Here is a 24756-nt window from a genome sequence, read left to right as displayed (position 1 = left end):
AAAGAAACTCTGGAATGAGTAGGTGTGTCCAAACGTTTGATTTCTACTGTATTTGTATTTATTTTTGCATAGAAAGAAAAATGACTGAAATACCACATTTACACAAGTTTTCAGACCCTTTACTCAGTACTTTGTTGAAGTACCTTTTCTCAGCGATTACAGCTTTGAGTCTTCTTGGGTATGACGCTACAAGCTTGGCACATCTGTATTTGTGAAGTTACTCCCATGCTTCTCTGCAAATCCTCTCCAGCTCTGTCAGGTTTGGTGGGGAGAGTAGCTGCATAGCTATTTTCAGTTATGTCTTGAAATTAAATCCAGGCTCATGCTGGGCCAGTCATTCAGTAAAAGACACATGACAGGACTCTTAGACCATGAGAAACAAGATTCTCTGGTCTGATGAGTTCAATCTTGGTTTCATTAGACCAGAGAATCTTGTTTCTCATGTCTGAGAGTCCTGTCATGTGCCGTTTAATGAGGAGTGGCTTCTGTCTTGCCACAATACCATAAAGGCCTGATTGGTGGAGTGCTACAGAGATGGTTGTCCTTTTGGAAGGTTCTCCCATCTCCACAGAGGAACTCTGGAGCTCTGTCAAAGTGACCATCCGGTTCTTTGTCACCTCCCTGACCAAGTCCCTTCTCCCCTGATTGCTCAGTTTGGCCGGGTGGCCAGCTCTAGGAAGAGTCTTGGTGGTTCTAAACTTCTTCCATTTAAGAATGATGGAGGCCACTGTGTTCTTGGGAACCTTCAATGCTCCAGAAATGTTTTGGTAGCCTTCCCCAGATCTGTGCCTCAACACAATCCTGTCTCGGAGCTTAAGGGGCAAATCCTTCACCTCATGGCTTGCTTTTTGCTCTGACATGCACTGTCAACTGTGGGACCTTATATAGACAGGTGTGTGCCTTTCCAAATCATGTCCAATCAACGGAATTTACCACAGGTGGACTCCAATCAAGTTGTAGAAACATCTCAAGGAAGATCAATGGAAACTGAATGCACATGAGCTCAGTTTCAAATTTCAAAGCAAAGGGTCTGAATACTTCTGTAAATAAGGTATTTATTAGTATTTGTTTGTGCAAAAATTCTAAAAACTGTTGTGTGTGTATGTTGATGAGAAGAAGCATTTATTTAAAACATTTTTGAATAAGGCTGTAACATAACAAAATGTGGAAAAAGTCAAGGGGTCTGAATTCTGAATGAGTGTTTCCTATGTATTTCAGAGCTTGAATCATACATTTATAGGAGAATAGAGGTAGAGGAACTCATGGTATACATACAATTTTCTCTAGAGAATATGGAGGTTGATAATGATTCTCCCATCTCAAGGCCCCTCAGACTGTAAACTACGTAATAAAATATCAATACTGTAATATGGATTCATAACAATGTAATGAGTCATATGAAAGTCATCAATAGTACCCCATATTAAACCTTGCTTGCATATCAAATAAAAACACACGGGTATGTCCATGAGCTTGATGTCGTAATAAATCTAAGTGCCCTCATTGAACTCAACTCAAGTCAAACCGGGGTTGTGTTCATTAGGACATACTGTAGCAAAACAATCTGCAAGGGAAAGCAAAACATTTGTTCCTTTTTGACTAGTTCAGATAGTACCTGCCCCCTTTTTACTTTTTTGGACTGTTTATTCTTGTTTTTCCCCCTACTGTACATGACCCTGCCCACCATCCTTACGGCTTCAACTCTCAATGTCATATAAGTGATCTGCGCTACAGACTGGGAGGGAGATACCAGTGAACACAGCATACTGTAAGATGGAATCGTGCCTGTTCAGACAAGCAGATGTCTATGCAAAGAAAGGCTTCCATCCACGTCAAGCACCTCAGGGCAAAAGCCCTTTAACAATGCTTTAGTGTTTGATGTTTTCTCCCCATAGCCTTGGTTATCTTTAAACGTCTGTTTAAAAGTTATCTGGATGAAACATTTTATCCCCTTTAACATTTTCTATGTGCTATGATCATTTTCACTATCAATTCCCGTCTCGGCTGTTTTTAAACTGGAAATGTCATGATTTTGGAAAAAAACCTGCATCCTTGTGTCTTATAATGAGAAGGAATATTGATGTCATAGAAAAAAGAAAATGAGGCATATTGCTATTCTAGGATTTCTCTTTCATACCATGTATAGTGTATAGGTAGGCTTCAGTGAATGTTATTGACATAAAGATAGGGCAACTGTTCTTCACATTAAATGCTCTTTGATAGTCACCTATGACAATGTAAATATAATGTAGTTCATAATACCTCATAAAACCCTACGCTAAATAAGGTAATGTGATGTTTACCAAGGCTAAAATCACATCTACACATTTTCCACAACATTTATGGCAAATCTGAACAAGGTAATGACTATTTTTTTAACATGGCTGCAAGTTCACATCGGGTGAAACCTTAGCATGCTCCCCCCCCTCCCCCAACTAAGGTATTTCCATTTTGTGTTCTTTTAATTTACAGTAAATAGTACTTTTCTTTCCAATTACTCAATACAGAAACATCCTGTCATTAATGGGTGGGTAAATATTCACTGTTGTGTTTTTAAGTCACTATAATTAGGTGGCCTGAAAAAAAAGGTGAGTCTAAAGACTCAGGGTTCAGGCATGGTTATTACTTGACAGCAATGTGCAGTTACCCTTCTTTAATGCTAAGATGCATGTACCTAGCTTATACTCTCCCTGGCACTGCCTTCACTTGCACAATCATTTCAGCTGTGACTATAACCTTCCGAATGGATACAACCAAGCTAACTGTTATGGCTAAATGAAACAGGTTTTGTGTGCTTGTTAACTTCTCTAGGTCTTTTCCTAATCCTCTGTGTATTTAACGAGCAAACTGCCCGGGGAGCACTGAGGAGATTTGAGGATACCTGTACCTGCCACAACATTATTTGTGCTTTATATGAATAATAAAACTATGTGGTATTTAAAATTGCCACTGAGCATTCGAAGAAGGCTGCCGCCAAGCACAAGAAACAAATTGTTTTGGGCACTAACACTTAATCTGGAAGATGCAATGGGAGAGATCCCAATCTTGCCCCTTCAAAGAAAGGAGGCAGTTAGGCATACTACTGCTGCTACACAGACCAACCTCACCTCATGTCCTGAAATATTATGGCCATATTTCCCTTAATCACATGACTTGCTGCAAGCTTACAAAACCAGTTATTCTCTGTATTAGGAGAGCAGAATAAGATTATAAAATAATAGTGCTCTGAGGAAATGGAGCATATGTAGGATGCAGAATTCTCTGTGTGTCACGACTTCCGCGAAGTCGGTCCCTCTCCTTGTTCGGTCAACCTCACCGACCTTCTAGCCGTCACTGATCCATTTTTCATTTTCCATTGGTTTTGTCTTGTCTACCTTCACACCTGGTTCCAATCTCATCAATTACATCTTGTGTATTTCACCCTTTGTATCCTCTCATGTCCTTGTAGGATATTGTTTGATCGTAATGTTTGTGTATTATGTGTTGGTGCGTGACGGGTTTTGTACCCACTTTTTATTGGCCACAGAGGACTCTCACGGGGTGGACGCGAGAGTGCACAGGTAGGTGTTTCCGTTGGTGCTACTACGGTGGAGAGTCTAGACCAGGTCTCCACCGTGCGCATTCCCCCTGAATATGCTGATTTGGCTCTCCCCTTCTCTAAAAAGAAGGTGACTCAATTACCACCTCATCGACTTGGCGATTGTGCAATAGATCTCCTGGTAGACGCTGCACTTCCCAGGAGTCACGTGTATCCCCTCTCACAGGCGGAGACCGAGGCTATGGAAACATGTCTCCGATTCCCTGTTTCAGGGGTGCATTCGGTCCTCCACTTCACCCGTCTCCTCAAATGTATTTTTTCGTGAAGAAGGAGGTCTGCGTCCGTGTATTGACTACCAGGGTCTAAATAAGATCACCACCTCTGGGCACTATGAGCACCTCGTCATTCCGTACGGGTTGAAGAATGCGCCATCAGTCTTCCAAGATTTTATAAACAAGATTTTCAGGGACCTGCACGGGCAGGGTGTAGTGGTGTATATTGATGACCTTCTGATATTCTTCGCTACATGCACAGAGCATGTGTCCCTGGTGCGCAAAGTGCTTGGTTGCCTGTTGGAGCATGACCTGTACGTCAAGGCTGAGAAATGCCTGTTCGTTCAATAGTCCGTCTCCTTCCTAGGGTATCGCATTTCGACGTCAGGGGTGGAGATGGAGAGTGACCGCGTTGCAACCGTGCGTAATTGGCCGACTCCCACCACGGTAAAGGAAGTACAGCGGTTCTTAGGGTTTGCCAACTATTACTGGGGTTTTGGTCAGGTAACGGCTCCCATACCTTCACTGCTGAAGGGGGGCCCTGTGAGCTTGCAGTTGACAGCTGAGGCAGACAGGGCTTTCAGTCACCTGAAGGCTATGTTTACCTCGGCTCCTGTGCTGGCCCATCCGGATCCCTCTTTGGCATTCAGAGTGGAGGTTGACGCGCCCAAGTCTGGGATAGGAGTTGTGCTCTCTCAGCGCTCGGGAACGCCACCGAAGCTTCGCCCTTGTGCCTTCTTCTCGAAGAAGCTCAGCCCGGCGGAGCGAAACTATGACGTGGGGGACCGGGAGTTGTTGGCTGTTGTCAAGGCCCTGAAGGTGTAGAGATATTGGCTTGAGGCGGCTAGACACCCTTTTCTCATCCGGACTGACCACCGCAATCTGGTGTACATCCAGGCGACGACGAGACTGAACCCTTGCCAGGCAAGGTGGGACATATTTTTCACTCTTTCTGTGTTTACCATTTCATACAGACCAGGCCCCCAGAACGTTAAGGCAGACTCATTGTCCCGGCTGTATGACACAGAGGAGCGACCCATGGATCCCACTCCCATAATTCCTGCCTCTTGTTTGGTGGCACAGGTAGTGTGGGAGCTGGACACGGACATTGAGCGGGCGTCACGTGCAGAGCCCGCTCCCCCTCAGTGTCCAGTTGGGCGTCTGTACGTTCCGTCTGCTGTCCGCGACTGGCTGATCTATTGGGCCCACACCCTCCACTGGTCATCCTGTGATCGGTTGGACGGTGCGCTGTCTTAGGGAAGTGCTGGTGGCCAACTTTAGCTAATTTAGTGAGGGTTTATGTCTCCTCCTGCTCGGTGTGCACCCAGTGCAAGGCTCATAGCGACAGGGTAGCCTAGTGGTTAGAGCGTTGCACTAGTAACCGGAAGGTTGCATGTTCAAACCCCCGAGCTGACAAGGTACAAATCTGTCGTTCTGCCCCTGAACAGGTAGTTAACCCACTGTTCCTAGGCCATCATTGTAAATAGGAATTTGTTCTTAACTGACTTGCCTAGTTAAATAAAGGTAAAATAATTTTTTAAAATAAAAAATAGACACCTGCCCAGAGGTACAAGCCTTATCCGTTTCACAATGGCTGTGGTCACACCTGTCGGTGTATTTCATAACCAATCTTCCACCTTCACATGGGAACACCACGATCCTGGTCGTTGTGGATCGTTTTCTAAGTCCTGTCATCTCCTCCCTTTGCCCGGTCTCCCTACGGCCCTACAAACTGCGGAGGCCCTGTTTACACACTTCTTCCGGCACTACGGGGTGCCTAAGGATATAGTGTCTGATCGGGGTCCCCAGTTCATGTCAAGGGTCTGGAGGGTGTTCATGGAACGTCTGGGGGTCTCAGTCAGCCTTACCTCAGGTTTTCACCCTGAGAGCAATGGGCAGGTGGAGAGAGTTAACCAGGATGTGGGTAGGTTTCTGAGGTCTTATTGCCAGGACCGGCCGGGGGAGTGGGCGGCATTCGTGCCCTGGGCCGAGATGGCCGAGAACTCTCTCCGCCACTCCTCCACTAACCTTTCTCCCTTCCAGTGTGTATTGGGGTATCAGCCGGATCTGGCTCCTTGGCATTAGAGTCAGACCGAGGCCCCTGGAGTGGACGACTGTTTACGTACTGCGCCAGAAACTTTGTGCAGACCGCCACTGCAGTGAGGTCCCAGTGTTCGCACCGGGGGACAGGGTCTGGCTCTCGACCCGAAACCGGAAACCCTCCGCCTGCCCTGTCGGTAACTGGGTCCGCAGTTTGTGGGGCCATTTAAAGTCCTGAGGAGAGTGAACGAGGGATGTTACAGGTAACAGCTTCCCCCCGATTACTGCATTAACCCTTCGTTCCATGTGTCTCTCCTCATGTCGGTGGTGGCTGGCCCACTCCAGGAGTCTGAGGTGCGGGAGGTTCCTCCACCCCCTCTGGACATCTAGAGAGCCCCAGCGTACTCAGTTCGTTCAATACTGGATTTGAGATTGGGCGCGGGGCCTTCAGTACCTCGTGGACTGGGAGGGGTATGGTCCGGAGGAGATATTATATGATGGAGGACGTGTTGGATCCTTCCATGCTGCGATTTCCACCGTCTCCATCCAGATCGCCCTGCGCCTCGCCCTCCGGGTCGTCCCTGCTGCTGGAGCCGCGCGTTGGGGGGTACTGTCACGACTTCCACCGAAGTCGGTCCCTCTCCTCGTTAGGGCGGTGTTCGGGGGTCGATGTCACCTACCTTCTAGCCATCACTGATCCATTTTTTCATTTTCCATTGGTTTTGACTTGTCTTCCTTCACATCTGGTTCCAATCCCATCAATTACATGTTGTGTATTTAACCCTCTGTTTCCCCTCATGTCCTTGTCGGAGATTGTTTGATTGTATGTTTGTGTATTATGTGTTGGTGCACGACGGGTTTTGTACCCACTTTTTATTATTTTGTAATTTAGGTTTTGGAGTTTTGTGAAGCACTGATTAAACAACTCTGTTTATACCAAGTCCGATTCTCCTGTGCCTGACTTCCCTGCCACCAACACGCACCGCATCTGTGGAGATGGGGTGGAGTTGGAGACTGTATTTTAGCACTGGGTTGATACCGGTGTGTTCTAAATGGTCCCTGTCTAAAGCCGTTAACATGCTTCCTTTTTTCCCTGATCTTAACAGTGATGGAACTTAGTGTTTGAAAACACTTGTTAAAACAAGTTAACAATGCATCTTTCCTACAATGGCCGAAGATGTAATGTGCGTTTCTCAAAACACCATGAAGAGAGAGCGTTTGCTAAGTGCATCGTTAGATTATGTGTCGATACTGATAGGATCAAAAGAAAAACTGAGCTGCTCTTGTATCAATTTAATCCATTTAAAATTAAATTAAATGGAAATATTGAAGCTGTTTGCTATGCTTACCCAATATGAATGCGCTAAATCACAAATGGGGCACATCATTGTGCTAGGACCTCTGTCATTGCCAACAAAGGGTATATAAGAAAGTATTGAGAAACTTTTGTTATTGATCAAATACTTATTTTCCACCATAATTTGCAAATAAAATCATAAAAAATCCTACAATGTGATACTTATTTTCCACTATAATTTGCAAATAAAATCATAAAAAATCCTACAATGTGATTTTCTGGATTTTGAAAATATTTTTGTCTGTCATAGTTGAAGTGTACCTATGATGAAAATTACAGGCCTCTCATCTTTTTAAGTGGGTGAACTTGCACAATTGGTGGCTGACTAAATACTTTTTTGCACCACTGTATAGCTTTTCAGAAAATAAACTATTAATTAATTTGTTGGTCTTTGCAAACAGCCCACGACTACTGAAAAGGTGGTGTTTAAGATGAAATTTCAAACATTTAAAATTCTATATAGATGATGTATCAAAGATTCCACAGACCTTGTATCTTGACAGTGAGAAACTAACAAACCATTTGTTTTCCCTCCCATCTGTCTGGTCTGTTCACACTCTAACAGTACGCTTGAAGGAAACACCTGTTGAGCCAAGGTGTACCAAGATCTGTTTTCAACTTTAAAAATGATTTATATCCCTGTTTTTACATACGATTCCACCCTAACCAACTGGCACTTCCTTACATCATAGGTGCTTCTCATACTAACCTTTTGACCTCACCTCATTACCTTGTATCAACAGTCAAGGAGCGGCATAATCAGGAATTGTCAATGGATTGGTTTACCAAATCTGTGTAGAAAAGACTAGAGCTTCAATAGGCTGACAGGGCTCCATGACTGACAGTGCAGCAAAAAGGTTCATGGGGGCCTCATTTGAGCCTTTAAACTAACTGCTCTTCTCTGCCAAGGAGGGTGCCCCTCTCTTGTGAGCGCTTGGCAGCAAGGTAAGTGAATAGGGGGATACATTTTAGGGCCTCATTTACAGAACACTGACCTCTATCGAGTTTCACACCTCCCAGTTGAGAAGTAAATCTAGGAGGTGTCTTTCACCATGCTAATTTATGTGTCCCTAATGGCAGCTTAAGCTCTTCTCCCTTTTGAATTTGTAACAGCGCACCAGCTGGAGTCTCTTCCCTCTTGTGAAAGGAACGTTGTTGGAGCAGCTGAATTTTTTTTACACTTGTCCCCTTTTCTGACAGTGCCGGCTATCACGCAGCCGAGCGGTTCATTTAGTGGATCGGAGGCCTTTTTATTTATTTGAAGAGTCATATGAATTGTTAGGCAGATTAACCTGTACGTGTCATTTTCTTAAGCCCTGTTTATACCTGGTTCTAACATGCAGCCTTTGTCCTGTTCTCATTCTGATTGTGCCCACATTTTCTGACAAATGTAGATGATTAAAAGACGCATTGTGGTCTGATTGTGAGCAGACAAGAACAGACCAGATCACGGCCTGGTTTCCCAAAAGCATCTTAAGGCTTATCATTAGAACCTTTGCGGGAGCTATATATGGAAATAAACTATATATATATATATATATATATATATATATATATATATATATATATATATATATATATATATATATATATATATATATATATATATATATATATATATATATGCTATGGCCTGATCTCAGATTTTGAACTGAGATTTTCTTTGTGTATTAAAAGTATATATATATTTTGGGGAGAGAAAAAAAACATTTTAATTCACAACGAAAATCTATGGAGATCAACAATATTTTACACACACATGAAGCAATCATTTCTGATGAAAAAAACACAAGTGAAAAATTGGTGGCCATAGCATTTTGGAAATAAATTTCATATTTTCAACATTCTGTTTTAGACAGTTTTATTGGGGGAGGAGAGATAATGGTTGTTGAAGTAGAGAGTTCAGCAGGTTGCTTTTTCATCAGTGGGCTAATTTAAACAGTGAAGGCGATTAACCAGGTCCTTGGCAGCCATTACACTCCTTTCTGCACTCCCTTCAACCCAGATATAACATTCTCCCACACTGGTCTGAGATGTAGGAGAGGGTCATCACCAGAGAACTCTAGAAATAACAGACACCTCTAGCTTTAGTCCTGTCAGGGAGACTCATGCCAGCTCTCTCAGGCTATGTCATCACAGTGTAAGTTTGAGTCTTTACCAAAGCCAGCAGGAATGGAGCAATGCATTTTACTGATTGGAGAGGATCAGAAGCACAGACCAATTAGGAATAACATATTTTGACATTCCTGTATAGTGTAAAAAAGCCAACTTTACCAATTGCATAATCAGCGTTGTTCTCAACAAGCTCTGTCTCACTGCAAAATTAGACGTTCATCCACGTTCTCCAAATGTAAAATTTAGAAGTTGCTCCAAATGTCTAATTTCTAAGGGTTTTTGTTGCTCATGCTTCTCTGTACTTTTCCATTTCTCCAAATGTTAAGTTAAGGGTTAGGTTTAGGGACTATTACAAATGGTTAGGGTTTGGGATGGGGTTAAAAAAAAGAAGCATCCTCCACGACTGGGATCCAACACACAACCTTCTGTTCCAGAGTCGTGGGATTGTTCAAGAACACCCTAGCAAACCCAAGCCTACTTGATGGAAATAGCACACACTGTTGCACCTGGTGGCTGTTTTTTATTTATCTAGGCAAGTTAGTTAAGAACAAATTCTTATTTACAATGAAAGCCTACCCAGCCAAACCCTGACCCGAACGAAGCTGGGCCAATTGTGCGCCAACCTATGGGACTCCCAAATACGGACAGTTGTGATACTGCCGGGAATCAAACCAGGGTCTGTAGTGACACTTCTATCACTAAAATGCAGTGCCTTAGACTCGGGAGCCCAAATTTTAAGGCATTTCCCTATGTTCTCGGGACATGAATAGACGTCTGGAACGACCTGGCTGGTTATTCTGCAAGATGAGTGGACTTCAAAGGACAAGAATTTGAGCTAATGTGCTCAAGTTTGTTTACTCAACAAACTCTGCTTAATGTGAGAATAATTTTTAAAAGCTTTTTGAGTCACATTACAAATTCATGTATGCCTTTGGGAGGCAACAATGTAAAAAAGCCAATTTAACCAATTGCTTAATCAGTATTATTCTGTGAGTTGAGTAAAATCACAAATGTTTGTTTGCTCAAAACCACTCAATCACACCCACCATTATCATATTTCCCACCATGCTTTATTGCAGGTTTATTTTCTGAACTGTTTCTTTCAATACCCGTGTTTTTGCATGTACATTGTTTGGTTGATTAATCTTATGCCACACAAACATATATAATATACATGTTTCTAAACTAATCCAATCTGTTAGTAATTGGATTTAATGCACCCATTACTGAAATGGCTGTTTCAGTGTATATGATTCACTGTTTCAGTGTATATGATTCAGGTTGTCTCTTTACAACACACAGTCAGTCTTAATGCAGAATGTAAGTGATTTAAAAGTTCCAATTGTTGGATATTCTCACTGGCTGGAGAACCAATAGGAATTACATACTGTTTTACAGGGATTTCAAACCCTTGTGCTAAAGTGTAATTACAGTGGCTCTTCCTCAAAAGGTTTTGAGTTTATGCTGTAACTGTTTGTGGTAGATGGTGGCAGATTGTGTCATTCTGGCAACAAAGACTGAAACGACGTGCCATAGAATTCTGTGGCACCCCGCAAGCTGTGCTGCAGTACGCCACAACTTTTAAAGGAAGAAGAACTGTAGGCCCTCAAAGAAAGGTCTTTATGATATAATATATGTAACGTATTGTCATATAGAGTTTTTTTTTTTAACATAACATATTCAATTAGACACTCACTTGTTGAAGATTACAAGACTGAAAGCTATTGAATACAACAACCATGTCTCTGTAGCTAACAAATACAGTCAAGGGGGAAATTACGATTCACTCGAAAGTCAAGGCACACTGGGAAATATGCAAATAAATTAGACAAAAATGTAAGTTTAATTGTATGTTCACTCAACCTAAAATTCTAAGTTGATTGAACATACAATTCAACTTGAGAATGTAGTATGTCGGTTCAGCTATATGCCCAAATGTTGAGCAAACTCACAATCCCATCGCAACTGGTTTCCTTAGGTTAAATCAACATATATTTATTTTCATTTTTTCCATTTTTTCTTACAGTATATAGCTATATACACTGAAGAAAAATCTCTGTGTTGGTCCCATTGTTTCATGAGCAGTTTTTTTTTCTGAAATGTTCCATATGCACAAAAAGTAGATTTCTCTCAAATGTTGTGCACAAATTTGTTTACATCCCTGTTTGTGAGCATTTATACTTTTCCAAGATAATCCATCTCCCTGACAGATGTGGCATATCAAGAAGCTGAATAAAAAGCATGATCATTACACAGGTGCACCTAATGCTGGGGACAATAAAAAGCCACTTTAAAATGTGCAGTTTTGTCACACAACACTATGCCACAGATATCTCAAGTTTTGATGGAGAGTGCAATTGGCATGCTAACTGCAAGAATGTCCACAAGAGCTGTTGCCAGATAATTGAATGTTAATTTTTCTACCATAAGCTGCCTCAAAGTAATTTCTGAGAATTTGGCAGTACGTCCATCCACCTCACAACAGCAGACCATGTGTAACCCCTCCAGCCCAGGACCTCCACATCCGGCTTCTCCACCTGCAGAATCATCTGAGGAGGGGTGAGGAGAATTTCTGTAATAAATCCCTTTGTGGAGAAAAACTTTTTCTGATTGGCTGGGCCTGGCTCCCCAGTGGGTGGGCCTATGCCCTCCCAGGCCCACCCTTGGCTGCACCTCTGACTGGGCATGTGAAATCCATAGATTATGCATTCATGAATTTATTTTAATTGACTGATTTTCCTTATGTGAACTGTAACTCAGTAAAATATGTGACATCGTTGCATGTTGGGGTTTTATATTTTTGTTAAGTATACCAATAAATTGGTGTTTCAATTTTTATAGGCAGGAAAAAACTCGGCCCTCGTACAATACTGTTATGCAATCCAAGTAGGTCTATTTCATGGGCTTGCTAATTAAGGCTCAAGTCTGCCTTAACAGTAAAACACTGGTACTCATCTTACCTACTCCGATAGCAGTTGCCAGTACACACAGGTTAGACAAATGTGTTTTGAGCCCCTTGAAATCCATTTTGTGGCCTCGGTCAACAGAACCAGAGCTTAGTTATTCCATTTGGGTAAACATTTGAGCACATTAACTTAATAGCCCTAATGCTGGGGGCAGTGCATGCTTTCCCTGTCCAGAAAGGTAGTTTGCCAGACAATGTTTGTTCTGCCACAGGATCTTACACAGGAAGACGGGAGTGAGTGTGCATTTTGAACTAATAATGGCTCTTGGCTTCCCTGTTAATATAACACTTGCACTCCAGAGTTGGTCTTAGTGCTCTCCTTGTGCACAGCTGGAATCACAAAACACACCAGCGAGTCTGGTCTTTAAGTCAGTGTGTGCAGAGTTCGGGCTCCAAATCAACTGCTGTGAAAGCAACGATAGCAGTGTTTATACCTGGGGTTTACAATATCTGCCCACAAGTTTCCCTATATGCTTGTAGGGTTTTCTTACTGCCAATTTCTTAAGTGGGTCTAATTAATATGTTTAACGACTTGTGGGGTAGGGTATGCCATCTCACTCTTATGCCCATGGAAGATTACAGATCCAGAAAACCTTGAAGGTTCAGCCAACATGATCTCAGGGCAATCTGTAGGATCTGCTACATAAATCTGTTCCCTCCATCACTCCATATGTTACATTACTTTAGGTTACATAAAAAAAGTGGTCATACAATATCTTCCGAATTAGAGGACGTATAGTATCATATGACGTACTCGGTAGTACAATAGCATACAAATTGAATGACATACTACTGGGAGGATGTATGGTATTATACAGTGCATTTGGAAAATATTCTGGCCCTTTGACTTTGTTACGTTCCAGCCTTATTCTAAAAATGGATTAAATTGTTCCCCACCCATCAATCGACATACAATACCCCGTAATGAAAAAGCAAAAGCAAGCTTTCAGAAGATAAAACCAATAGAAATATTACATTTACATAACTATTCAGTACTTTGTTGAAGTACCTTTGGCAGCGATTACAGCTTTGAGTCTTCTTGGTTATGACGCTAGAAGCTTAGAATGTATGCACACATGACTGTAAGTCGCTTTGGATAAAAGCGTCTGCTAAATGGCATATATTATTATATTATTATATTATTATATAAGCTTGGCACACCTGTTTTTGGGGAGTTTCTCTTTCTTCTCTGTAGATCCTCTCTAGCTCTGTCAGATTGGATGGGGAGCGTCTCTACTCAGCTATTTTCAGGTCTCTCCAGAGATGTTCAATCGGGTTCAAGTCCGGGCTCTGGCTGGGCCACTCAAGGACATTCAGAGACTCGCCCTGAAGCCACTCCTGCGTTGTCTTGGCTGTGTGCTTAGGGTCGTTGTCCTGTTGGAAGGTGAACATTTGTCCCAGTCGGAGGTCCTGAGCGCTCTGGAGCAGGTTTTCATCAAGGATCTCTCTGAACTTTGCTCCATTCATCTTTCCCTTGATCCTGACTAGTCTCCCAGTCCCTCCTGGTGAAAAACCTCCTGACAGCATGATGCTGCACCAGGAGTGGTTTCCGTTTGGTTCTGCCATAAAGGCCTGATTGGTGGAGGGCTGCAGAGATGGTTGTCCTTCTGGAAGGTTCTCCCATTGCCACAGAGGAACTGGTTCTGGCTATTGGTTCTTGGTCTGGTTCTTGGTCACCTCCCTGACCAAGGCCCATCTCCCCCGATTTCTCAGTTTGACCGGGCGACCAACTCTACGAAGAGTCTTTGTGGTTCCAAACTTCTTTCATTTAAGAATGATGGAGGCCCCTGTGTTCTTGGGGATCTTCAATGCTACAGAATGTTTTGGTACCCTTCACCAGATCTGTGCCTCAACACAATCCTGTCTCTGAGCTTTACGGGCAATCGAATTTACCACAGATGGTAAAAAGTTGTAGAAACATCTCAATGGAAGCAGGATGCACTACTACAATACTTATGGCAATAAGGTTTTTCTGTTTTTTCTTTGTAATACATTACCAAAATATTTTAAAAACCTGTTTTCGCTTTGTCATTATGGGGTATTGTGTGTAGATTGATGGGGATTTTTAAAATATGTAATACATTTTATAATAAGGCTGTCACGTAACAACATGTGGAAAAAGTCAAGGGGTCTAAGTACTTTAATGCACTGTATGACTTTCTCTGAGTTCCAGGTTGCTTGTTGCATCGTAATAAAATAGAATTACAGGGAGAATTTGTGGCTAGGAGACTTAACAACAAAAGTTAGTATAATTTACATAAATGTTTAGGTTAGTTGGGTAGAGGTCTGAATAAGGGTTAGGGGAAGGGTTAGTTAAAATGCCACAGTTGTCAACGACTCGAACGCACAACCTACGGATTGCAAGACGCTCGCGGTATACACCCACCCACCTACATTTGTTTTTGTCTATAGGAGTGAGACCATTAGTACATTTCATATGTCTTGGAGGCTATAAGAAATACATATAGTATGTTTTTTATGGCTCTGAGGCCAGGCTGGTTCAGCATATTGTCTTGTGTGGTATTGTATTGCTCTACAATGAAGGATCTGGAAATACAGCGGTAGAATTTTGGAATTGTATTCTGATCCATCCAGTGGGACAATCTATTTGTTGGTTGACTAGCTTGACTTGTTTGATAACATATACCCTCCCCTGACACCTTCCCTGAAATCTACTTCAGCCAGCCATGTGCTGAATGCAAAATTCATCAGAAGAACTATTTACAGTAAGTCCACTGCATAGTTCAATAGCCTCAACAATGGCAATACAATGACTTTCTGACTTTAGAGCCATTTTCCCCAACTCGTAGCCAGTGGCCTGAATTTGGCCTGCAGGTGATGTTATTTGGCCCTCATGTTTTCAGAGCAAAAACAAATTTGTTAGACATTAGATAGTAAAAACATCTGCAAATCAGCTCTGAGTTATTTTAAGTTTGAACATTTGTTCCAAAGTATTCCCAAGCATAATAGAGATATATATGTGATCGTATACAAATGTAGGCAAGGTTTGAAATTATTGTTTTAGTCAAATGTTATATCTGTTTGGACTTCTTGTGGTCAATTTATTCATAATTATGTTCCGGCCCCTTGATCACCCGCTAACGAAAACATTTCCCCCTGGCTGAATCTAGTTGCCACAAGCTCCCAGCAGACTAATGTGTAATCTATCAAGTATGGCCACTGCTTTGCCTCTTCCAGAAGTCCACGCTTCAACTTGGACACGCAGATCATGTAATCTTGTAATTCTCAGATACAATAACTGACAAGTATTTGTTCATAAGTAATCCTTCCATAGGGCCAAATAAGAGGCTGTATGTATTGGGTCGTAATTCAATATTTGCATTGGGATAAGGTTATTAAGTACAATGTATATATCAAACAACCTCCAAAAACAGGGGACCTTGGAGATTAGCATTATACTGGAGCCTCCTATAAGCTACAATAAGCCTCTCGATGCAGTTAAGCATGGGACATCATGTCTGGGTTATGTGTGCTCCCTCCCTATCTCACAAAGGCATCCCTAATTTGTCAATAAGCTACAGAGGGATATCAGAGGGTCCTGGACTCTGAGGGAGTGTGTGTGGTTTCGGAGCACTCAGCAAATCAAATCAAATCAAATCAAATTTATTTATATAGCCCTTCGTACATCAGCTGATATCTCAAAGTGCTGTACAGAAACCCAGCCTAAAACCCCAAACAGCAAACAATGCAGGTGTAAAAGCACGGTGGCTAGGAAAAACTCCCTAGAAAGGCCAAAACCTAGGAAGAAACCTAGAGAGGAACCGGGCTATGTGGGGTGGCCAGTCCTCTTCTGGCTGTGCCGGGTAGAGATTATAACAGAACATGACCAAGATGTTCAACTGTTCATAAATGACCAGCATGGTCAAATAATAATAAGGCAGAACAGTTGAAACTGGAGCAGCAGCACAGTCAGGTGGACTGGGGACAGCAAGGAGCCATCATGTCAGGTAGTCCTGGGGCACGGTCCTAGGGCTCAGGTCCTCCGAGAGAGAGAAAGAAAGAGAGAATTAGAGAGAGCATATGTGGGGTGGCCAGTCCTCTTCTGGCTGTGCCGGGTGGAGATTATAACAGAACATGGCCAAGATGTTCAAATGTTCATAAATGACCAGCATGGTCGAATAATAACAAGGCAGAACAGTTGAAACTGGAGCAGCAGCATGGCCAGGTGGACTGGGGACAGCAAGGAGTCCTCATGTCAGGTAGTCCTGGGACATGGTCCTAGGGCCCAGGCCAGTTGAAACTGGAGCAGCAGCATGGCCAGGTGGACTGGGGACAGCAAGGAGTCATCATGTCAGGTAGTCCTGGGGCATGGTCCTAGGGCTCAGGTCCTCCGAGAGAGAGAAAGAAAGAGAGAAGGAGAGAATTAGAGAACGCACACTTAGATTCACACAGGACACCTGAATAGGACAGGAGAAGTACTCCAGATAAACAAACTGACCCTAGCCCCCCGACACATAAACTACTGCAGCATAAATACTGGAGGCTGAGACAGGAGGGGTCAGGAGACACTGTGGCCCCATCCGAGGACACCCCGGACAGGGCCAAACAGGAAGGATATAACCCCACCCACTTTGCCAAAGCACAGCCCCCTCACCACTAGAGGGAAATCTTCAACCACCAACTTACCATCCTGAGACAAGGCCGAGTATAGCCCACAAAGATCTCCGACACGGTACAACCCAAGGGGGGCCCAGACAGGCCGACCACAACAGTGAATCAACCCACCCAGGTGACGCACCCCCCCCAGGGACGGCACGAGAGAGCCCCAGCAAGCCAGTGACTCAGCCCCCGTAACAGGGTTAGAGGCAGAGAATCCCAGTGGAAAGAGGGGAACCGGCCAGGCAAAGACAGCAAGGGCGGTTCGTTGCTCCAGAGCCTTTCCGTTCACCTTCCCACTCCTGGGCCAGACTACACTCAATCATATGACCCACTGAAGAGATGAGTCTTCAGTAAAGACTTAAAGGTTGAGACCGAGTTTGCGTCTCTGACATGGGTAGGCAGACCGTTCCATAAAAATGGAGCTCTATAGGAGAAAGCCCTGCCTCCAGCTGTTTGCTTAGAAATTCTAGGGACAATTAGGAGGCCTGCGTCTTGTGACCGTAGCGTACGTGTAGGTATACGGCAGGACCAAATCAGAGAGGTAGGTAGGAGCAAGCCCATGTAATGCTTTGTAGGTTAGCAGTAAAACCTTGAAATCAGCCCTTGCTTTGACAGGAAGCCAGTGTAGAGAGGCTAGCACTGGAGTAATATGATCAAATTTTTTGGTTCTAGTCAGGATTCTAGCAGCCGTATTTAGCACTAACTGAAGTTTATTTGGTGCTTTATCCGGGTAGCCGGAAAATAGAGCATTGCAGTAGTCTAACCTAGAAGTGACAAAAGCATGGATTAATTTTTCTGCATCATTTTTGGACAGAAAGTTTCTGATTTTTGCAATGTTACGTAGATGGAAAAAAGCTGTCCTCGAAATGGTCTTGATATGTTCTTCAAAAGAGAGATCAGGGTCCAGAGTAACGCCGAGGTCCTTCACAGTTTTATTTGAGACGACTGTACAACCATTAAGATTAATTGTCAGATTCAACAGAAGATCTCTTTGTTTCTTGGGACCTAGAACAATCATCTCTGTTTTGTCCGAGTTTAATAGTAGAAAGTTTGCAGCCATCCACTTCCTTATGTCTGAAACACATGCTTCTAGCGAGGGCAATTTTGGGGCTTCACCATGTTTCATTGAAATGTACAGCTGTGTGTCATCCGCATAGCAGTGAAAGTTTACATTATGTTTTCGAATAACATCCCCAAGAGGTAAAATATATAGTGAAAACAATAGTGGTCCTAAAACAGAACCTTGAGGAACACCGAAATGTACAGTTGATTTGTCAGAGGACAAACCATTCACAGAGACAAGATATCTTTCCGACAGATAAGACCTAAACCAGGCCAGAACATGTCCGTGTAGACCAATTTGGGTTTCCAATCTCTCCAAAAGAATGTGGTGATCGATGGTATCAAAAGCAGCACTAAGGTCTAGGAGCACGAGGACAGATGCAGAGCCTCGGTCCGATGCCATCAAAATGTCATTTACCACCTTCACAAGTGCCGTCTCAGTGCTATGATGGGGTCTAAAACCAGACTGAAGCATTTCGTATACATTGTTTGTCTTCAGGAAGGCAGTGAGTTGCTGCGCAACAGCCTTCTCTAAAATCTTTGAGAGGAATGGAAGATTCGATATAGGCCGATAGTTTTTTATATTTTCTGGGTCAAGGTTTGGCTTTTTCAAGAGAGGCTTTATTACTGCCACTTTTAGTGAGTTTGGTACACATCCAGTGGATAGAGAGCCGTTTATTATGTTCAACATAGGAGGGCCAAGCACAGGAAGCAGCTCTTTCAGTAGTTTAGTTGGAATAGGGTCCAGTATACAGCTTGAAGGTTTAGAGGCTATGATTATTTTCATCATTGTGTCAAGAGATATAGTACTAAAACACTTGAGCGTCTCTCTTGATCCTAGGTCCTGGCAGAGTTGTGCAGACTCAGGACAACTGAGGTTTGGAGGAATACGCAGGTTTAAAGAGGAGTCCGTAATTTGCTTTCTAATAATCATAATCTTTTCCTCAAAGAAGTTCATGAATTTATCACTGCTAAAGTGCAAGTCATCCTCTCTTGGGGAATGCTGCTTTTTAGTTAGCTTTGCCACAGTATCAAAAAGGAATTTCGGATTGTTCTTATTTTCCTCAATTAAGTTAGAAAAATAGGACGATCGAGCAGCAGTAAGGGCTCTTCGGTACTGCACGGTACCGTCCTTCCAAGCTAGTCGGAAGACTTCCAGTTTGGTGTGGCGCCATTTCCGTTCCAATTTTCTGGAAGCTTGCTTCAGAGCTCGGGTATTTTCTGTGTACCAGGGAGCTAGTTTTTTATGAGACATTTTTTTTGTTTTTAGGGGTGCAACTGCATCTAGGGTATTGCGCAAGGTTAAATTGAGATCCTCAGTTAGGTGGTTAATGGATTTTTGTCCTCTGGCGTCCTTGGGTAGGCAGAGGGAGTCTGGAAGGGCATCAAGGAATCTTTGTGTTGTCTGTGAATTTATAGCACGACTTTTGATGTTCCTTGGTTGGGGTCTGAGCAGATTATTTGTTGCAATTGCAAACGTAATAAAATGGTGGTCCAATAGTCCAGGATTATGAGGAAAAACATTAAGATCCACAACATTTATTCCATGGGACAAAACTAGGTCCAGCGTATGACTGTGAGAGTGAGTGGGTCCAGAGACATGTTGGACAAAACCCACTGAGTCGATGATGGCTCCAAAAGCCTTTTGGAGTGGGTCTGTGGACTTTTCCATGTGAATATTAAAGTCACCAAAGATTAGAATATTATCTGCAATGACTACAAGGTCTGATAGGAATTCAGGGAACTCAGTGAGAAACGCTGTATATGGCCCAGGAGGCCTGTAAACAGTAGCTATAAAAAGTGATTGAGTAGGCTGCATAGATTTCATGACTAGAAGCTCAAAAGACGAAAACATCATTTTTTTTTTTGTAAATTGAAATTTGCTATCGTAAATGTTAGCAACACCTCCGCCTTTGCGGGATGCACGGGGGATATGGTCACTAGTGTAGCCAGGAGGTGAGGCCTCATTTAACACAGTAAATTCATCAGGCTTAAGCCATGTTTCAGTCAGGCCAATCACATCAAGATTATGATCAGTGATTAGTTCATTGACTATAATTGCCTTTGAAGTAAGGGATCTAACATTAAGTAGCCCTATTTTGAGATGTGAGGTATCATGATCTCTTTCAGTAATGACAGGAATGGAGGTGGTCATTATCCTAGTGAGATTGCTAAGGCGAACACCGCCATGTTTAGTTTTGCCCAACCTAGGTCGAGGCACAGACACGGTCTCAATGGTGATAGCTGAGCTGACTACACTAACTATGCTAGTGGCAGACTCCACTATGCTGGCAGGCTGGCTAATAGCCTGCTGCCTGGCCTGCACCCTATTTCATTGTGGAGCTAGAGGAGTTAGAGCCCTGTCTATGTTGGCAGATAAGATGAGAGCACCCCTCCAGCTAGGATGGAGTCCGTCACTCCTCAGCAGGTCAGGCTTGGTCCTGTTTGTGGGTGAGTCCCAGAAAGAGGGCCAATTATCTACAAATTCTATCTTTTGGGAGGGGCAGAAAACAGTTTTCAACCAGCGATTGAGTTGTGAGACTCTGCTGTAGAGCTCATCACTCCCCCTAACTGGGAGGGGGCCAGAGACAATTACTCGATGCCGACACATCTTTCTAGCTGATATGCACGCAGAAGCTATGTTGCGCTTGGTGATCTCTGACTGTTTCATCCTAACATCGTTGGTGCCGACGTGGATAACAATATCTCTATACTCTCTACACTCGCCAGTTTTAGCTTTAGCCAGCACCATCTTCAGATTAGCCTTAACGTCGGTAGCCCTGCCCCGGGTAAACAGTGTATGATCGCTGGATGATTCGCTTTAAGTCTAATACTGCGGGTAATGGAGTCGCCAATGACTAGAGTTTTCAATTTGTCAGAGCTAATGGTGGGAAGCTTCGGCGTCTCAGACCCCGTAACGGGAGGAGTAGAGACCAGAGAAGACTCGGCCTCTGACACCGACCCGCTGCTTAATGGGGAGAACCGGTTGAAAGTTTCTGTCTGCTGAATGAGCGACACCGGTTGAGCGTTCCTACAGCATTTCCTTCCAGAAACCGTGAGAAAGTTGTCCGGCTGCGGGGACTGTGCCAGGGGATTTATACTACTATCTGCACTTACTGGTGGCACAGACGCTGTTTCATCCTTTCCTACACTGAAATTACCCTTGCCTAACGATTGTGTCTGAAGCTGGGCTTGCAGTACAGCTATCCTCGCCGTAAGGCGAGCACAGCGGCTGCAATTAGAAGGCATCATGTTAATGTTACTACTTAGCTTCGGCTGTTGGAGGTCCTGACGAATCGTGTCCAGATAAAGCGTCCGGAGTGAAAAAGTCGAGGAAAAAATAAATATATGAACGGTAATTAAAAAGTGAAACCCGTAAAGTTGTCAGGTAGCAAAATAGGTTGGCAACAAAACGCACAGCAATTCGAAAACAAGCCTGCAAGTTGTGACCGGAAATGACGTTCAAGTTGTGACCGGAAATGACGTTCAGTGCCTGCAGGAGGGATTTATATGAAAGGGGAGGATCCCGGGCTTGTACGTATAGGCTAGACCTAACGACTTCCCCCTGTGAGTATATCAGTGAGGCAGTGTGTCAGAAGGAGTGGGTGAGGAGATGGATATGGGTTTCTTTAACATGTTACAGTCCATCAAACTCTGTCTGTTTAAGCTAGAGATATCTATTTTGCATGTGCTGTGTCTCAATCTGCCGATGTCGGTCTTTCAAATATGCTGTGGAATCTGCCGGAGCTACAGTACAGTGGAATCTGTCTGACCAGGTGACATCATGAAAATCGGTTTTAAAAAATGAATGGATGAAATTTTGTGGAAAAACTATGAAATAACACATCATGTAGTAACCCAAAATATATTTTATATTTGAGATTCTTCAAATAGCCAGTGTTTGCCTTGATAACAGCTTTGCACAATCTTGGCATTCTCTCAACCAGCTTCATCTGGAATGCTTTTCCAACAGTTTTGAAGGAGTTCCTACATATGCTGAGCACTTGTTGGCTGCTTTTCCTTCACTCTGCGGTCCGACCTATCCCAAACCATATCAATTTAATTGAGGTTGGAGAATTGTGGATGCCATGTCATCTGATGCAACACTCCATCACTCACTTTCTTGGTAAAATAGCCCTTACCCAGCCTGGAGGTGTGTTGGGTCATTGTCCTTGTTGAATAACAAATGAGAGTCCCACTAAGCACGAACCAGATGGGATGGCGTATCGCTAAAGAATGTAGCCACGCTGGTTAAGTGTGCCTTGAATTCTAAATAAATCACACACAGTGTCACCAGCAAAGCAACCACACACCGTCACAACTCCTCCTTCATGGTTTTCAGTGGGAAAAACAAATGCAGAGATCATCCGTTCACCCACATCCTCTCTCACACGGCGGTTGGAAGAAAAAAATCTAAAATTTGGACTCCAGACCAAAGGACAATTTTCCACTGGTCTAATGTTCAATGCTCATGTTTCTTGGCCCAAGCAAGTCTCTTCTTCTAATTTGTGTCCTTTAGTAATGGTTTCTTTGCAACAATTTGACCCTAAAGGCCTGATTCACACAGTCTCCTCTGAACAGTTCATGTTGAGATGTGTCTGTTACTTGAACTCTGAAGCATTTATTTGGGCTACAATTTATGAGGCTGGTAACTCTAATGAACTTATGCTCTGCAGTAGTAGTAACTCTGGGTCTTCTATTTCTGTAGATGTCCTCATGAGAACCAGTTTCATCATAGCGCTTGATGGTTTTTCTGACTGCAAATTCATTAAAAATTTCTTGAAAAAGTTAGACATTTTCCGTATTGACTGATCTTCATGTCTTAAAAGTAATGATGGGCCGTCGTTTCCCTTTGCTTATTTGAGCTGTTCTTGTCATAATATAGACTTTGTCTTTCACCAAAATAGGGCAATCTTCTGTATACCCCCACCCCATCTTGTCACAACACAACTGATTGGCTCAAACTCATTAAGAAGGAAAGAAATTCCGCAAATTTTAAGAAGGCACACCTGTTATTTGAAATGTGTTCCAGGTGACTACCTCATGAAGATGATTTAGAGAATGCCAAGAGTGAATCTCAAATTTAAAATATATATTGATTTGTTTAACACTTTTTATGTTAACGACATTCCGGGTTGGAGCGAGTGGTCGCATCGGCACTTCGCTCCCGCAGGTAGTATAACTTTTTCATTACATTTCATTACATTTCGTTATATTTCATTATAGCACAACGGTTTGATTTGTCTAATCTTAGCAATTTGTTCTCAGCTAGCTACATAGCCGTTTTTGTATCAAAGATAATTGCGTAATTATCGTATTTCGCCGTCCTAACGTAGTCTTCACTAGCCAGCTAGCTAACGTCCACTGATTAGCTGCACTGGAGAAACTATTACACTCAACTGAACGACTTGATTAGTGTAGTGTTAGCTAGCTACATAGCTGTCTTTGCTGTCTTCGTATTTTCGTATCCAAGATAATTGTGTTGTTTAGGTTTAGAGTGTGTAGTCTTAGAGTGATTATCTTAATTTACCGAGGTTAGCTAGCCAGCTATTTGTCGTCCTTAACGTAGGAGACTCTGCTAGCTAGCCAACAGCTAGCCAACGTCTACCGAATAGACTCACAACCCGGTCGCATTCACAGGTAGTATCACATTTTCATTTCATTTCATTACAGTACAACGGTTTAATTTGTTTGATCGTAGCTAGCTACATAGCCGTCTTTGTATCAAAGATAACTGTGTAGTCTAGAGCGATTTTCTAGGTTAGCTAGCCAGCTATTGTCGTTCTTTTAACGCAACGTAACGTAAACAACACTACTAGCTAGCCAGCTAGCCCCCTAATAGCAACACTGCAGAAACTATTACACTCAACGGAACGACTTGATTAGTGTAGTGTCAACAACGCACCCACTGCCAGCTAGCCTACTTCAGCAGTACTGTATCATTTTAATCATTTTATTCAATAAGATTCTTGCTACGTAGCTTAACTTTCTGAACATTCGAGACGTGTAGTCCACTTGTCATTCCAATCTCCTTTGCATTAGCGTAGCCTCTTCTGTAGCCTGTCAACTATGTGTCTGTTTATCCCTGTTCTCTCCTCTCTGCACAGACCATACAAACGCTCCACACCGCGTGGCCGCGGCCACCCTAATCTGGTGGTCCCAGCGCGCACAACCCACGTGGAGTTCCAGGTCTCCGGTAGCCTCTGGAACTGCAAATCTGCGGTCAACAAGGCAGAGTTCATCTCAGCCTATGCCTCCCTCCAGTCCCTCGACTTCTTGGCACTGACGGAAACATGGATCACCACAGACAACACTGCTACTCCTACTGCTCTCTCTTCGTCCGCCCACGTGTTCTCGCACACCCCGAGAGCTTCTGGTCAGCGGGGTGGTGGCACCGGGATCCTCATCTCTCCCAAGTGGTCATTCTCTCTTTCTCCCCTTACCCATCTGTCTATCGCCTCCTTTGAATTTCATGCTGTCACAGTTACCAGCCCTTTCAAGCTTAACATCCATATCATTTATCGCCCTCCAGGTTCCCTCGGAGAGTTCATCAATGAGCTTGATGCCCTGATAAGCTCCTTTCCTGAGGACGGCTCACCTCTCAAAGTTCTGGGCGACTTTAACCTCCCCACGTCTACCTTTGACTCATTCCTCTCTGCCTCCTTCTTTCGACTCCTCTCCTCTTTTGACCTCACCCTCTCACCCCCCCCCCTACTCACAAGGCAGGCAATACGCTTGACCTCATCTTTACTAGATGCTGTTCTTCCACTAACCTCATTGCAACTCC

This window comes from Oncorhynchus gorbuscha, linkage group LG14, assembly GCF_021184085.1.
Source record: "Oncorhynchus gorbuscha isolate QuinsamMale2020 ecotype Even-year linkage group LG14, OgorEven_v1.0, whole genome shotgun sequence".
Lineage (NCBI taxonomy): Eukaryota > Metazoa > Chordata > Actinopteri > Salmoniformes > Salmonidae > Oncorhynchus > Oncorhynchus gorbuscha.
Note: the sequence above shows the minus strand (reverse complement) of the source record.